The following is a 14,405-nucleotide window of genomic DNA, read 5'->3' as shown; positions in this document are numbered from 1 at the left end:
AGAGAACAAGGCAGAGTCTCTACCCTGTGCCTGACTGTCTCCACCAGGGCCCAACAGCTGAAGACCACCGGGGCCCAGCCAAGGCCATGCTGGGACCACTCTCCACACACTTGGATGAGCCTCACGTATAAAAGAACTGGCAGAGAAACCCAGGTGTGTGGGACCCGGGGCTGAGATCTCCAAGCCTGCATGGTTTGGGACTGCATCTGCCAGTAACTAGACAGTTACACCCACCAACTGCCGTGTAACTCCAACAACGGCCAGGATCCAGAGATTATCACATTCAGCTCCTGGAAGCTCGCAGCCGCATTTGCAGCCACGCAACATCTTATCATCTCATTCCTACTTTGGACAAACTGGCAGGCTACCAAATGTAACCTGCCCACATGGCAGAGTCTGGGAAACTCCCCGTGGTATACCCAATATGCCAAATACCAGTAACAGTGATGGGTCTCATTCTCCTAACCCTGAAAAAGCCTTGAATATGGCACTTTAAAAAAAAAAATCTCAGGGCTAGGACGAAGAAGACGTTACTGGCACCTGCTCGAAGCAATCGACGAACAACAGGGTGGTCGTGATTGTGATCATGATATGGAAACATGTTCTGCATCACTGATGTCAGGGAACATGGGCACTGGTGGAGGGATGAGTATTTGATCATTGTATAATTGAAATCCAAGCACAAAAATTTGTAAGTCTACAACTGTACCTCATGGTGTTTCACTAATAAAAATTTAAAAAATAATTAAAAATAATAAAAGCAAATTGGAAAAAAAACAGCAATGAAAGATCACCACCCATCAGTGAGGTTGGCTCAAATCACAAAGATCAAAGCACGTGTGGGTGTGGACACCCTCCTCCATTGCTAGTGGGAATGACACCCAGTTAGACCCTTTTGGAAAACAATATGGACATTTCTCAAAAACTAGAAATTGAGCTTCCCCATGAACCAGCAGTTCCACTCTTTGACATCAATCTCAAGCACTGTCCTCCTGCTGTTCATTGATTTGTTCGAGCGGGCACCAGTAACGACTCCATTATGAAACTTGTTGTTACTGTTTTGGGCATATTGAATATGACACAGGGAACTTGCCAGGCTCTGCCGTATGGGAGGGATACTCTCGGTAGCTTGCCAGGCTCTCCCAGAGGAATGGAGGAATCGAACCCAGATCAGCCGCATGCAAGACAAATACCCTACCCCTATGATATCATTCCTCCCATCTATCCCAAAGGCCAAATATCTCTATTCAGAAAAGATATTTATACTCATGTATTCATTGCAACACAAATCACAGTTGTCCAGATCTGGAAGTAACTCAAGTGTCCAAGAACAGCTGACTGGATAAAGAAACTATGGCATGTACACCCAGTGGAATTCTGCACAGGGCTTTATGAGGAGCCGTTAGCTATCCTGGTACGTGGTTTTGCAAAGCTCCACTCCCAGAATAATCAATTTCCATATAGAAAGACTAGGCTAAAACTAAGACCCAATATTTAAGAGTTGACACAGTTTTCTATTCCACTTTATTTTTCTATTTCACCTTAATCCTTCTCAGTTAGGGATTACATATTTTCCTAATTTTAAGTACTTATTGTCTTATTGTGTATTTATATGTCCTCTGAAAATATAAGCTGCACATGGACATAAATGTGCATTTATTAATATTTAGTGCTGTTTCTAATCCAGAAAGTTTTCTAAAACAAAGAAATCCTTGATACACATTCTAAATATTAATATTAGCAATACCTGCATAGTTATTGTGTACAAAGCACTAGTCTATGTACCCAATTTACATTTAGCCTCAAAAATGTTTCTGTGTTCATCTAACACCACCCCTGTCTTGTAGATGAGGAAATGAAGATGAAAATTTTTAAGTTATCCTCGGTCATATAATTAATCAGTTGGAAAGGCAACAGCAGGATTTAGGCTAAAGTCTGACCCACCAGGCTAAATTGAAAATACAAATGAAAATGCTAAATACACTCTTTCAATTAGCCACACTTCAGAAGGTCTAACTGAACCATGCAAAAGCATTACCTTGTGTCAACTCTCTGGACTGCCTTAACGATGAAGAAGAAATGTTATCATTCTAGTCTTAACACGAAGGATAGGTATTATTGGTAACATGTATGCCCTTTGAAAGATGTCGCTAACGTTAATGAAGGCACATTGAGCTTAAATAGACTGGACAGAGTGAAAAAATTCATTGGAATTAATCTCACAGTTCAATAAAACAAAATTTCAGCTCTCAACCATCACACCTTCAATTAACATCAGATCAAGTTGTTTGCATTATTAGCAGAGTCTGCTCAGTATGGCACACAGAACACTTCTGACCCAAACCTCTATTCTTCTTGTGATTAATATTTTATTAAGTGTTAATAAATACAAAAGGAGTGCCAGAGAAGACTACAATAACATTCATCTACACAGTCACAGAGGGAGACAATCTTTCTAGATGTATAGTCTCTACACACTACTGTAATATTTATCTTTATTTTCCCCTCAAATGTAAAAACTATCTTTGAGCCAAAAATGTATATAAAAAGCATATTTTATGGTCCGAATACAGAAAACAATTTGGTTTCAAAGGACCCAGAATACTGTTTTAGGATCTGTTGTGTTGGTTTTGAATATGCCTATGCTATTACTAATACTGGCTTGACACACGTGAAATTAAGCAGGACCAAGCCAGAGGTCACTTATACAAACAGAAAGATCTGTGCCCCTACTGCAGTGTTGGACACATTCCTGGGTACACATAATTCCTGCATTTTTGTAGCATCTTTATTTACATTTCTAGATTTTTTTCAGATTAGCTTTGCATAATTAAAATAGCCTTCAAAAGTTAAGGAATCACATAATGGTCTAGTCATTTGGGTACTAATAGCCTCCATTTGTTGAAAAAACGACAGGTGATTTAGTGTGCAGAGTTTATCTTTAAACTCTCAAAAAAATCTTTGCAGAAAGTGCTCTTCCTTTGAGAAAATGAAGTCCATTCCATACGGTGTAAACAAAGGGCCAGGGTCAGGCTGATTCACCACCAGAGCAGATGAGGCAAGGCTGAAGGGGAAAGGGAATTTGCCTCACGATCCTGCTTACTTCATCTTACGTAACAAGTTCAAGGGTATCACAAGTCTAGTAGAGGGAAGAGGCATAAAAGTTTCTCATTAAAAACACAATCTTAGGGGCTGGAGTGATAGCACAGCGGGTAGGGCGTTTGCCTTGCACACAGCCGATCCAGGTTCAATTCCCAGCATCCCATACTGTTCCCTGAGCACCGCCAGGAGTAATTCCTGAGTGCAGAGTCAGAAGTAACCCCTGTGCATTGCCGGGTGTGACCCAAAAAGCAAAAAACAAAAACCAAAACCACAGTGTTATTGCAATTTACTCTTCTACAGAGATTTGATTATTGCTCACATTTAAAAAAGAATGCACATTGTAAATTGAGACTTTCCCCTTTTATAGCTTAAGAATAAACTGGAGTGCAGAATGAGGTGGCTAGCATGATTTTAATGGTCTCTGCTGCTTATACTCCTTCCATACCCCTAGCTGGTGCTTCCAGAAGGTGGGGTGAACCCCAAAATTCACTTTTAAGAAGTTGCCAGCCCCTTAACTTTATGCAGTCTTATTTTAATGAAAGTATTTCTAATGACAAATGTCCTATATGAGTTTAAAACTCAGACAAAGATTAATATTCCGTGAAGGATCAATTTATCTTTTTTAACTAGGGGCTCAATGATCCTTGGGGGACCTAAGAATATTCCAAGCGGGGGTCAGAGGTGAAAATTGTGTAAATGGAGTGAAATGGCACAAGAATAGTGATCTAAACGATAGGACAAGGATATCATAGGAATGGGGAGAGATTGGAAGGTTATGGGGGAAAAACAGGTTGAAAGGCCCTGGTTGACTCTACAAAATTTAACTCGCTGAAAATAATATGACTTTTAAAATCTGGTTACAATTAACATCCACCTCAACACGCTTGGCCATTGGGTTTCTGTCTAGTTCTAGTTTCTTCTCACCTCAAATCCGGAGCTGAATCAGTGAGCCGTTTCTGTCTGAGCAGAGGTTTGACTTTCAGAATGAGCCCAGTTCCTCTGGTCCTCTTCGATTTGTCGTGTGTCCTGGCTGGAACTGAATGACTTTTCACTTGAGGGGAATACTGAGTTCAGGTACTGACTCTAGAGCTTTTCAGGATCCCTTGACACTGAGTTTGGCTTCTCTCTCAGACTGGAGTGCAGGTGTCGTGGGGTAAGAAAAATGCGCTGGTGGTTCGGCTTCAGTTACCTACCCACATTCCTGTCTTGTGCGTGTGGGCCCTTGTCTGCTGGCCTCCTGGAGAGCACAGCTGACTGTTCTGGAAGTGGCTGTCTCATCTGCCTCTCCCCTCTACCCCATTGGGGTGACTGGGATGGTTCATAAGCGTTGAACCTTAGGGAAGAAATGACACATTGGACCCAGCCATGACTCCTCTTGCGAAATTTCATTACAGGCTCTTCGGCACAGCCATGGCTCCAGAAGCACAAGCACTTAATGCAGAACCCAGCAGCTAGCGGCAGTAAAGTGAATGGATTATACGTTAATCCATGCCACCATGCCTGCCCGGAGGGAAAAGGATGTTGCTCCCTTCTGCCTTTTTTCCTCTGGACAGCAAGATGGCGACCACCTCAGAGCTTTTTGGAAAGCCAGGTATAAGCCGGTCGTGAGGGGGGCGACTGAAACCTGAAACCTCATGGGAAGGGGGACGTTCCAGGCTCCTCCTTCACTCCCTACCGAGGTCATGACTTGCCCCCCACGAACGGCTCTCCATCATGGCCATGGCTTAGGGCCACAGAAACCAGTCTCATAATTATCTGACTCTCGACAGAAATACTTCCAGGCTTAATAAGTAAAATATCAGAAATCCAAAATCGCACGGCCGCAATAGTGGCTGCACATCCTCATTTGATTCTTGTAACCATCTATAGAAACAAATTATTTCAGAATGTCTTTTCAACAGGTCTGATTTGGGGGTGTAAACTCTACATAATAATGGTGCATCTTCTGTCAAAACAATGAATCTAATCAAAGTAGATAGAGTGTTAACTAAAATTCATCTGCCTCACAGGCATTGGGAGGGTTGGGAGGTGGGTATATTGGGGTTCTTCTTGGTGAAAAATAAGTACTGGTGAAGGGAAATGTGTTTGATGATTGCATGACCGTGACTTAAACCAGAAAGCTTTGTAACTTTTCCCACAGTGATTCAATAAATTGAAAAAAAATTTCATTACAAAGATTTGAAGACTGGTCACGGAGCTACCTGTACTCTCTGAACTGTAATTAAATTATGTTGTCTCTTTTTTATTTTGTATTAAGATATCATGATGTAAGAGGTATTCAAAGATTTCCCTTTTCCAAATCAACTATTCTTATTGAAGCACCATAGCTTGCAGGGATGCTGATATCTCAGACGAGGGGCTACTTTGCCATGTCCACTACCACAGTATCCCAAGATCCCTCCCTCCCTCTTTCACTTCACCAGTAATCAATTCTACTGACAATATCGTGAGTTTCTTAGCAGATTGCATAGAGAAGGGCTCACTAAGAAAATGATGGCTGGAGGAATCGGTCAGGATGGGAGATGTGTGCAGAAAGTAGGTAAAGGACCGAACATGATGACCTCTTGGTGTCTGTATTGCAAACCATAATCCCCAAAAATAGAGAGAGACTATGGGGAATAATGTCTGCCATGGAGGCAAGGGGAGGGTGGGAAAGGGGGAGTATACTGGGGACATTGGTGGTGAGGAATGTGGAGGGACGGGTGGAGGGACGGGTGTTTGATTGTTGTGTGATTATAACCCAAACATGAAAGCTTGTAACTATCTCACAGTGATTCAATAAAATTTATACATATATATCTTGAGTTTCTTTTCACTGGTGATTGTCTAATGTTTTTCTTTGTTTCTATCTTCTCTTAAATAGTACAATTTAAACAACTTATTTGCATAGAAAAAGTAAATTCCCATAAATCTTATTTTACCTAGGATTGTTAGATATAATTAAGGCATTCAAAGTTTATTTTCAGTGGCTACATCTATTTACATTTTATTCAGAATAATTATTGACAAATGCACTGAAATAACTGAATACTATTTTGGTGAAATAAAACTTAATACTTTGGAATTATGACTTCTAAACTGGAGAGTCACAATTCCATTTGCTGAGAATTTATAGAAAGTCTTGATATGATATCTCCTGGAATAAGGAAGAAGAAAGAAAAATAACATCTTGTATATGACCTGTTTTCTTTATGGAAATATTGGGTGCTATAGAAATTATAATGGTTTGCTCTAATCACACATTAATTTCCTTTGAAGTAGCACTGTCCTCCCATTGTTCATTGATTTGCTCGAGCAGGCCCAGTAACATCTCCATTATGAGACTCTTCACTGTGTTTGGCATATTGAATATGTCACGGGTAGCTTGCTAGGCTCTGCCATGCGGGCGAGATACTCTCGGTAGCTTGCGGGGCTCTACGAGAGGGGAAGAGTATTTTTATTTATTTTTATTAGATATTGTAAAATCAAATCAGTGAAATACACGGTTACCAAGTTGTTAATGATTGGACTTCAGTCATATAGTGTTCCAACACCAGTCCCTTCTTCACCAGTGTACGGTTCCCACCACCAATTTCCCCGTTTTCCTCCCTCTTCACCTGCCTCTGGAAGGCACTTTACTTCAATTTCTTTAAATTGAGGGTTTTTTTTAAAATAGGTTGGTTAGTGCTTATTGCCATTTTATTAATAGCCTACCATTGGCCATTCCAAGTCTAGCATTGACTTTCAATTCTGGTATGTAAAAAACTTTATGTAATCTTTTATTGGGATTGTCTAAACTCCCCTCAAAATATTCGGTACTTCTCATGGTGTTTCAGTAATAAAAATTTAAGAAAAATATTGGGTACATTTCTGAACAGAAACTTTCTCAAAGAAGAAATCCGAATGGCAAAAAAGCACATGAGAAAATGCTCTACATCATTAATCATCAGAGAGATGCAGATCAAAACCACAATGAGATACCATCTCACACCTCAGAGACTGGCCCACATTCAAAAGAACAAAAGCAACCGATGCTGGTGTGGATGTGGCGAGAAAGGGACACTCCTTCACTGTTGGTGGGAATGTCCACTGGTTCAGCCCTTCTGGACAACAGTATGGACGATTCTCAAAAAATTAGAAACTGAGCTCCCATTTGACCCAGCAATACCACTCCTGGGAATATATCCCAGAGAGGCAAAAATGTATAGTCGAAGTGACATCTGCACTTGTTTGTTCATTGCAGCACTCTTTACAATAGCCAGAAACTGGAAGAAACCTGAATGCCCACGAACAGATGACTGGTTAAAGAAACTTTGGTACATCTACACAATGGAGTACTATGTAGCTGTTAGAAAAGATGAAGTCATGAAATTTACATACAAGTGGTACAATATGGAAAGTATCATGCTAAGCGAAATGAGTCAGAAAGAGAGGGACGGACATAGAAAGATTGCATTCATCTGGGGGATATAAAGTAACAAAGTATGAGATTAATACCCAAGAATAGCTGAGATCAGCACCAGGAGGATTACTCCATAACTTAGAGGCCAGCGGGTATCCTAGAGGAAAGGGCAGTTCAGATAGAGAAGGGAGCACCAAATAAAGGATGTTTGGAGGATCCTCCCAGGAGGGGAGAGGCATGTCGAAAGTAGACTATGGACTGAACATGTTTGCCACTCAATGCCTCTTTTGCAGACCACAACACCCAAAAGGAGAGAGAGAACACAGGGGATTGCCCTGCCACAGAGGCAGGGGGGGATGGGGGGATGGGGGTGGGAGGGATATTATCCATGGTGGTGAAAAACGGGCACTGGTGGAGGGATGGGTATCTGATCATTGTATAATTGAAACCCAAGCACAAAAAAAATTGTAAATCTACAACTGTAAAAAATAAATAAATTTAAAAAAAAAGAAAAATATTGGGTACATTTCTATCAATAGGATGTGTTTTAAATTAAAAAAATGGAAAACATTCTGGAAAATTTACATGCCTAACTTTTAAAAAATAGTATCATTTTTTAAAAGAGCATGATTTACATGGTTACTGATAATTGCAGTTTAGGCATACAATAATTCAACACCAATCCCTTCACCAGTGTCTGTTTCTCTCCAGTGTTCCCACATGCTTACCTTTTCATGAAAATGGATTTTTTTCTCGTAAGGGGAATTATTTCCAAACACGTTTACAAAGTTGGTTAGCATGGTTTATTAGCAATGATAGTAGAAACAAGACAGAAAATAAAGACTGCTAATTTCTGATAATCTTAAATTTTCCAACATAATGTACTACATTGGAGAATCCAATATTGCTAAAACCAGCTTGACAGGCTTGCTCTTATCATCCTAGAACAAAGCAGAACTGATTGAAGCACAATACAAGCATTTACACGGGGTTTTACTGGCATTGTAACTGGGAAGGCACAAAAGCAAGAAGCACTTCAATTGTTTCCTGGTCAGGCTAAGGCTTCCATCCACTTAGAAAATATCCTGGTCAATTATGCAAAATAAGTTTAGAGATTCAAATTTTGATTGATGACTCATTAGGAAAACCTGATTAGAAGCCAGTCCGTTGGAGCAATACCATGCAAATGTGGGTTAAAGTTGATGAACAATGGTTGGTTGAGTCTCACACCTGAACATGCTGTGGGTGGCTGACTGGAGTCCTGCTCGCTGGGATGTGTCTGTGTTAAGCTGGCTGAGTGTTTGGGACACAGGCATGCTGAGAAACATTAAATTCTCGGCATGTTGAATTCTGATTCTCAATAGCCTCCCACTTGACGTTTAGCTACTCAGACTCATGAGTGAAAAAATGTTTATTTTTGTGTGGGTACATATATTTTTCCTCTTCCATAGGCATTTACAATTATAGGTCATTGATACACATTACAAGACAGACTTTAGTTCCTGCTAAAAAGTGTGAGACAAAAAGCCTATTTATTCATAATTGATTGCCCCTGCAGCAGAACATTTTGTTAACATTTTAGAAGGCTGATGAGCTTGAGCGTTCAAATGAATATTTGAGTGAATTTCAATACATCTTTTAAACTGGATTTTGTGCATTTTATATTCATTGAGACCAATATTTCATCTCTACTTTGTGTAAAATGGCCTGAAAAATGTAAGATAAGAATGGCCAATGGAATATTAAATGTTTCCTTATTCTGATATCTTTAGATAGATAAAATATAATACTTTCAAACATAATAAGTTTCTTATTCAATAATTTGAATGATTTTACATATACACATCTGGACAACTCAACAGGAAAAAAATGAACACTGTGTAATGTTTCTAAGTCAAATGCAAATCTCTCAACTGCATGGGAAATAATTGTTTCTTCCTAAGTTTGTAATCAAAGGTCAAAAGCTTTGTCTTGATGAAAAGCAACCTATCTGATAAATTGTTGCCTGTTTCTTATCTTGCAATGCCGACTCTTCATTTCCTTTCTCGTGCTATTTAGACAGACAGCTTCTTCAATGAACCAGGAAGCATAAATTGGAAATATATTGAACAAATTGTTCAAGGTGTCTTGTTCCAAAGAAAGAATAATTCCTCTGTTAATATTTTATAGCTTCATGCTAATGAGGAGATTCTTCAGCTAGCAACAGAGCAATTTAGACCACAAAGTAGCAGTAACTTTGTAGCTAGGCTCAGAACCGAACATAGAAATCTTAGCTGGAATGTTGTGGATATTTTTTTTCTTCAATGTTCTCAGTCTCTGCTAATAAGGCTTCCCGCTTACTTATCAATCTACTTGGCCCTCGCCAGCTCAAGGCTTGATTTTTTAAAACCCAAAAATCTTCCTTAGTTGAAGGCGAGAGGGGATGAGACAGAGGAACTTTAAAGGAAATCGTACGAATGAGCTCTGTTAGCAATGATCAAAAGCAAAATGTGAAGAAATGTTAGCAGGAAGAGGAGGGTTATTCTTTCCTTACTCAGGCTAATGATTTTTTCCCCCTTTAAATTCAACTAAGATTCTTACCTCAAAGTTCTGAACTGGAGGCTTTTACTCTTGTTTTGCTGTTAAATTTTATCTCAAAATGAAGTTTCTAAAATGTATTAATCATTGAATTAGAAACTGAAGGACGGGGAATTTTTTTGTCAGGCATGGCTGGACCAAATGTGACTCGGAAGTGACTACATCCCCAATGTCAATATTATCATCCCTAGAAGGAGGCCCTGGGGTTTCGGGATCTATAGCATCATCTCATATTCACTGGGAATTATATCACCCTCTCTTCAAACATAGTCTTTTTTTTTCACCTTAGGGTTCATGGACTGGTGCTTGCCTGGTTAAGAACATGAGATGGCATCTCTGCACATTTCCTCGCTACATTTCTCCTTTTATAAAATGAGTAGTGACTAGTCAGCAGTCCTTGCCAGTCTTATGAGCCATGTCTCCAATGCACCTGCCATTGGTCACACTTCATCTGATACCCAAATGTTGCCGTTCTCCCGCTGACTTGATGTTCTAATCACGACCTTGGAGAGAACGGATGCAATATTTTCATGTAATCAATACGAACTGTAAAAGAAACACGGGAAGGATTTATCTTCTATGACTCTAGACTTCTTTGGGTATTTTCTCTCACTGTCATTTTGGGATATTGGTAGTAAATAGGTTGCACGTGAGTTTGTGAAAATACCACTGAACTTTCGGGCAAAAGCAGGATTTGCAAAGATGTAGGAACTCTTAAGATAGTGTAATATATATAGAAAACAGGTTGATAGTGTATTGCCATTGAAGTGAATTTGTGCATACTTGGAAAATCTTTGTACTTTGGGATTCTTGTTTGAGGTTACTGACAAATGTTATAAAAGTGAATTTTCAAAGCGAGAGCTATGTAGCTCTGAAGGCAGGTTGAAATTTTTCAAATGGTACATGAGAAAAGGATAGTTTGTCAGAGTACATCTTCAGATCAACTTGATAGTAGATCACACACAGTCTTAAGGTACAATTTCATATGAATAGTAAGTCTTTTATTTTTTTCTCTCTGCCCAAGGAGAATGGCTAATATAGCACATCTATTCTACCTCTAAGATATTCTAAAGGCGGTGGACATTAAAATAGATATCAAAAGTGTAAGACAGCCAGTGAGAATAATTTATTATCAGTGAATCAGAAATATTTTTATTCAATACTCTTAGCAGTTTATAGAGAATATGAGAATAATATGAGAAACTGAGTCATTTTGACAACAAGTTGGCATTAAATAAGGGGGAAAACTCATCCAGAGACACACTCAGCTTGTTTCCGTAGGATCAGCTTTAACTAAGTTGTAAAATTCCAGTAATTTGCTTTTCCTTCTCCCTGTGGTCCTTAAACCTAATGGCAGACAGACACTTGGGCTATCTGAGATGGGCAGTTTTGCTACTGCTTTAATGTACATGGAAATCATCAGGAGACGGATGCTTGTCCAGTCCCTTGATTCATGCGGAAGACTCATATTTGCATCCTGAGAATCAAGACAGGTAAGAGAATGTACTCGTTAGAGATGGAGCCAGAAGTACATACCAAAGTGTGCCCAACTGGAAGGGATATTGTTAGAAGGGTGTGGCTAGAACACGGCAAGAGACCAGAGAGCATCACAGGGAGTTTGGAATTAGTATCTGAGAGATTGACAAGTACATATAAAAGCCATGGAGAGCAGACAGGAAGAGTTATTAGAGCTGTTGAGGGATTGTAGGTTAACCTTCACCCACTTAATGGACCCTACCGGAAAAGGACACCTATTCCCACAGAGTTTCCCAACACCTAAAATCAGACGTTGGTTTTATTGTTTCTTTACTTAGGACTGACATATTTTATTCAAAATATGAGTATTTGATCTACTGGGGATCAGCAGATTACACTGGGGTCTGTGTTTAGGAAACTGTGTCTGGGCACTAAAGGATGACTAAGCAAGACTATCACGACTGGATGACACTATTGTCTTTGGGATGTAATTATGGAAAATTAAAATAAAGTATAATTTTTGATCGGTACATTCTTTAGAAGTGCCAGGTAGCATGAAAATTATACCATATGTTGGTCAGTTTTGCATGTAAATTCATTTCTTACCCAGAATATCCCATATCCAACAAGTTTTCTTTTTTTGTCCTATTTACAGGCCGTTTTTATTATTTCTGACCATGTCTGATAGTATTTTACTGATTCTAAACATTGTAATTTCTATATTATAGTGACAAAAATACTTCTCATCCATATAAGTATCTTAATTTGTGATGGAACAAAACTTATGTTCTCCTTAGAACAATCTGAGTTTGGGGGCTATGTTTTTAAGATGTGTTAGGAAGAACTGTGCTTAGTCTAGGATTGATTATTTCCCAATATTGAAGCATGACTTTCCTTGGTATAACACCCAGTGTCCTGTGAATTCTCAATTTTCAACATGGTGGGTGGGAACAGGCATTATTCTGGGCTCTGTGTGAACACTGGGCTCTCTCACTAGCAACCTCTTGTTTAGTTATTTCTCTGACTGCATCTGTTTTGGTCCCATGTAGATATTGGCCTTTTTTCCTGCATCTTTAGAAATTTCCCTTTTGTAGCTCTCTGAGCATATTTTTGTAGCATGAGCATAATTTGCAACTTCACCATCTTATTCTACTGACCCTCAGCTTTGAGACTTCAGTTCTCTGTCTTTTCAAGAGCATCTTCAAGAAGAACTGGCATGATTGGGTTTGTTCAGTTAGGTGTCTGTGCCAGTGCTATAAGTCAGTCAAGGTGGGTGAAGAAGCACATGCAACAGAACTGAGCTACTCAGTCATCAAGTCCAGTCAATGAGGATAGAATATTTCATGGGCCCTGGACTGACCCAATAATTGACCTTTGAACATGAATTAGTAAACAATGGTTGTTTAAAAAGGAGAGAGAGACAGAGAGACAGAGACAGAGAAAGAGAGGGAGGGAGAGAGGAAGGAAGGAAGGAAGGAAGGAAGGAAAGAAGGAAGGGAGGAAGGGAGGAAGGAGGGACGGAGGGAGGGAGGGAGGGAAGGAAGGAAGGAAGGAAGGAAGGAAGGAAGGAAGGAAGGAAGGAAGGAAGGGTGGAGGGAGGGAGGAGGGAGGAAGGAAGAAGAAAGGGAGGGAGGAGGAAGGAGGGAAGGACTGAGAAGGGAGGGAGGGATGGGGGAGGGAGAGAAGGAGGGAGGGAGGAAGGGAGGGAGGGAGGAAGAGAGGGAGAGAGGGAGGGAGGGAGGGAGGGAGGGAGGGAGGGAGGGAGGGAGGGAGGGAGGGAGGGAGGGAGGGAGGGAGGAAAGAAAAGTTCCTGCCATAGAGACAGCTTGGGGGAAGGAGATGGCAGGAAAGAAACACAAGGCATTGATGGAGGGAAATTTACATGATGTACATGAGTGAAGGGTTGTGTGTTAGAACATTGTATGACTGAGTCCCAATCATGAACAAGTTATTAATTGTGTACCTCATAGTGATTCCATTGGAAAGGGAGGGAAAGTACTATAATACCATTGGTTGTATGATCACAAAAGGATTTTTAGTGTCACTCCTGTGGTTGTCAATTGTTAATAATATGCAAGTGGGGGGGAAGTATTTAATTGAGTAAAATGCTATAGCCAAATGACCTAGTACTATCCATTTCCCCTTATAATTCTTGGGAAAAATTGAGATGATAAAAGTCATTGGGACTTAAGATAAAATGTTAGGCAGAACTATTATAAGAAGTGAAGATATAACCTTTAGTATTTAGGAATATTGAGTTAAATGCCTTTAAAAATCAATGATGTGCAATTACTAAAAAATATTAGCAGTCACAAATTGCTTCGGAATCCTGTGCTCTTAAGAAGTTATGTGATTACCTAGCAAGTAATCTGCTATTCGTATGGGGTGATAACCCTCAGGGCACTGGAGGGAAATGCTGCTCTTCACCTTGTAACTGTGTCTAGTTTATGGATTTCTTTTTACCTTATATGTAAAAATATGTAATATACAATCCTTGAATGTATCCTTGAGGATGGTTGTGGAATTTGAATGGGACTATGATTTAGCTACCTGTCTCAGACTCTTCTGGAGCTTGATAATGAAGTGATTACATCCAACTTTTTATGTATTGTAAAATGTTTTCCCTCCCATGCTTTCCTACTCTCCATCACTCTATGATTTCAGTCCTTTGGGCAATAGTTTCGAGGATCAGCATATTTATTCAACAGTAGCCTTTTGCTCTGGGTGATTATTTCTCATCTCTTCTTCAGAAACTCTGCAAGTTTTCATTACTTGCATAGAGTCATATTACCTTACGCCTACATTCACATTAAGTCAGGATTCTTTCCTTCGTGTATTCATTGAGTTGCCAAGAATGTCAGTAATATTT

The sequence above is a fragment of the Sorex fumeus genome, unplaced genomic scaffold (assembly GCF_029834395.1).
Source record: "Sorex fumeus unplaced genomic scaffold, SorFum_2.1 ptg000092l, whole genome shotgun sequence".
Lineage (NCBI taxonomy): Eukaryota > Metazoa > Chordata > Mammalia > Eulipotyphla > Soricidae > Sorex > Sorex fumeus.
Note: the sequence above shows the minus strand (reverse complement) of the source record.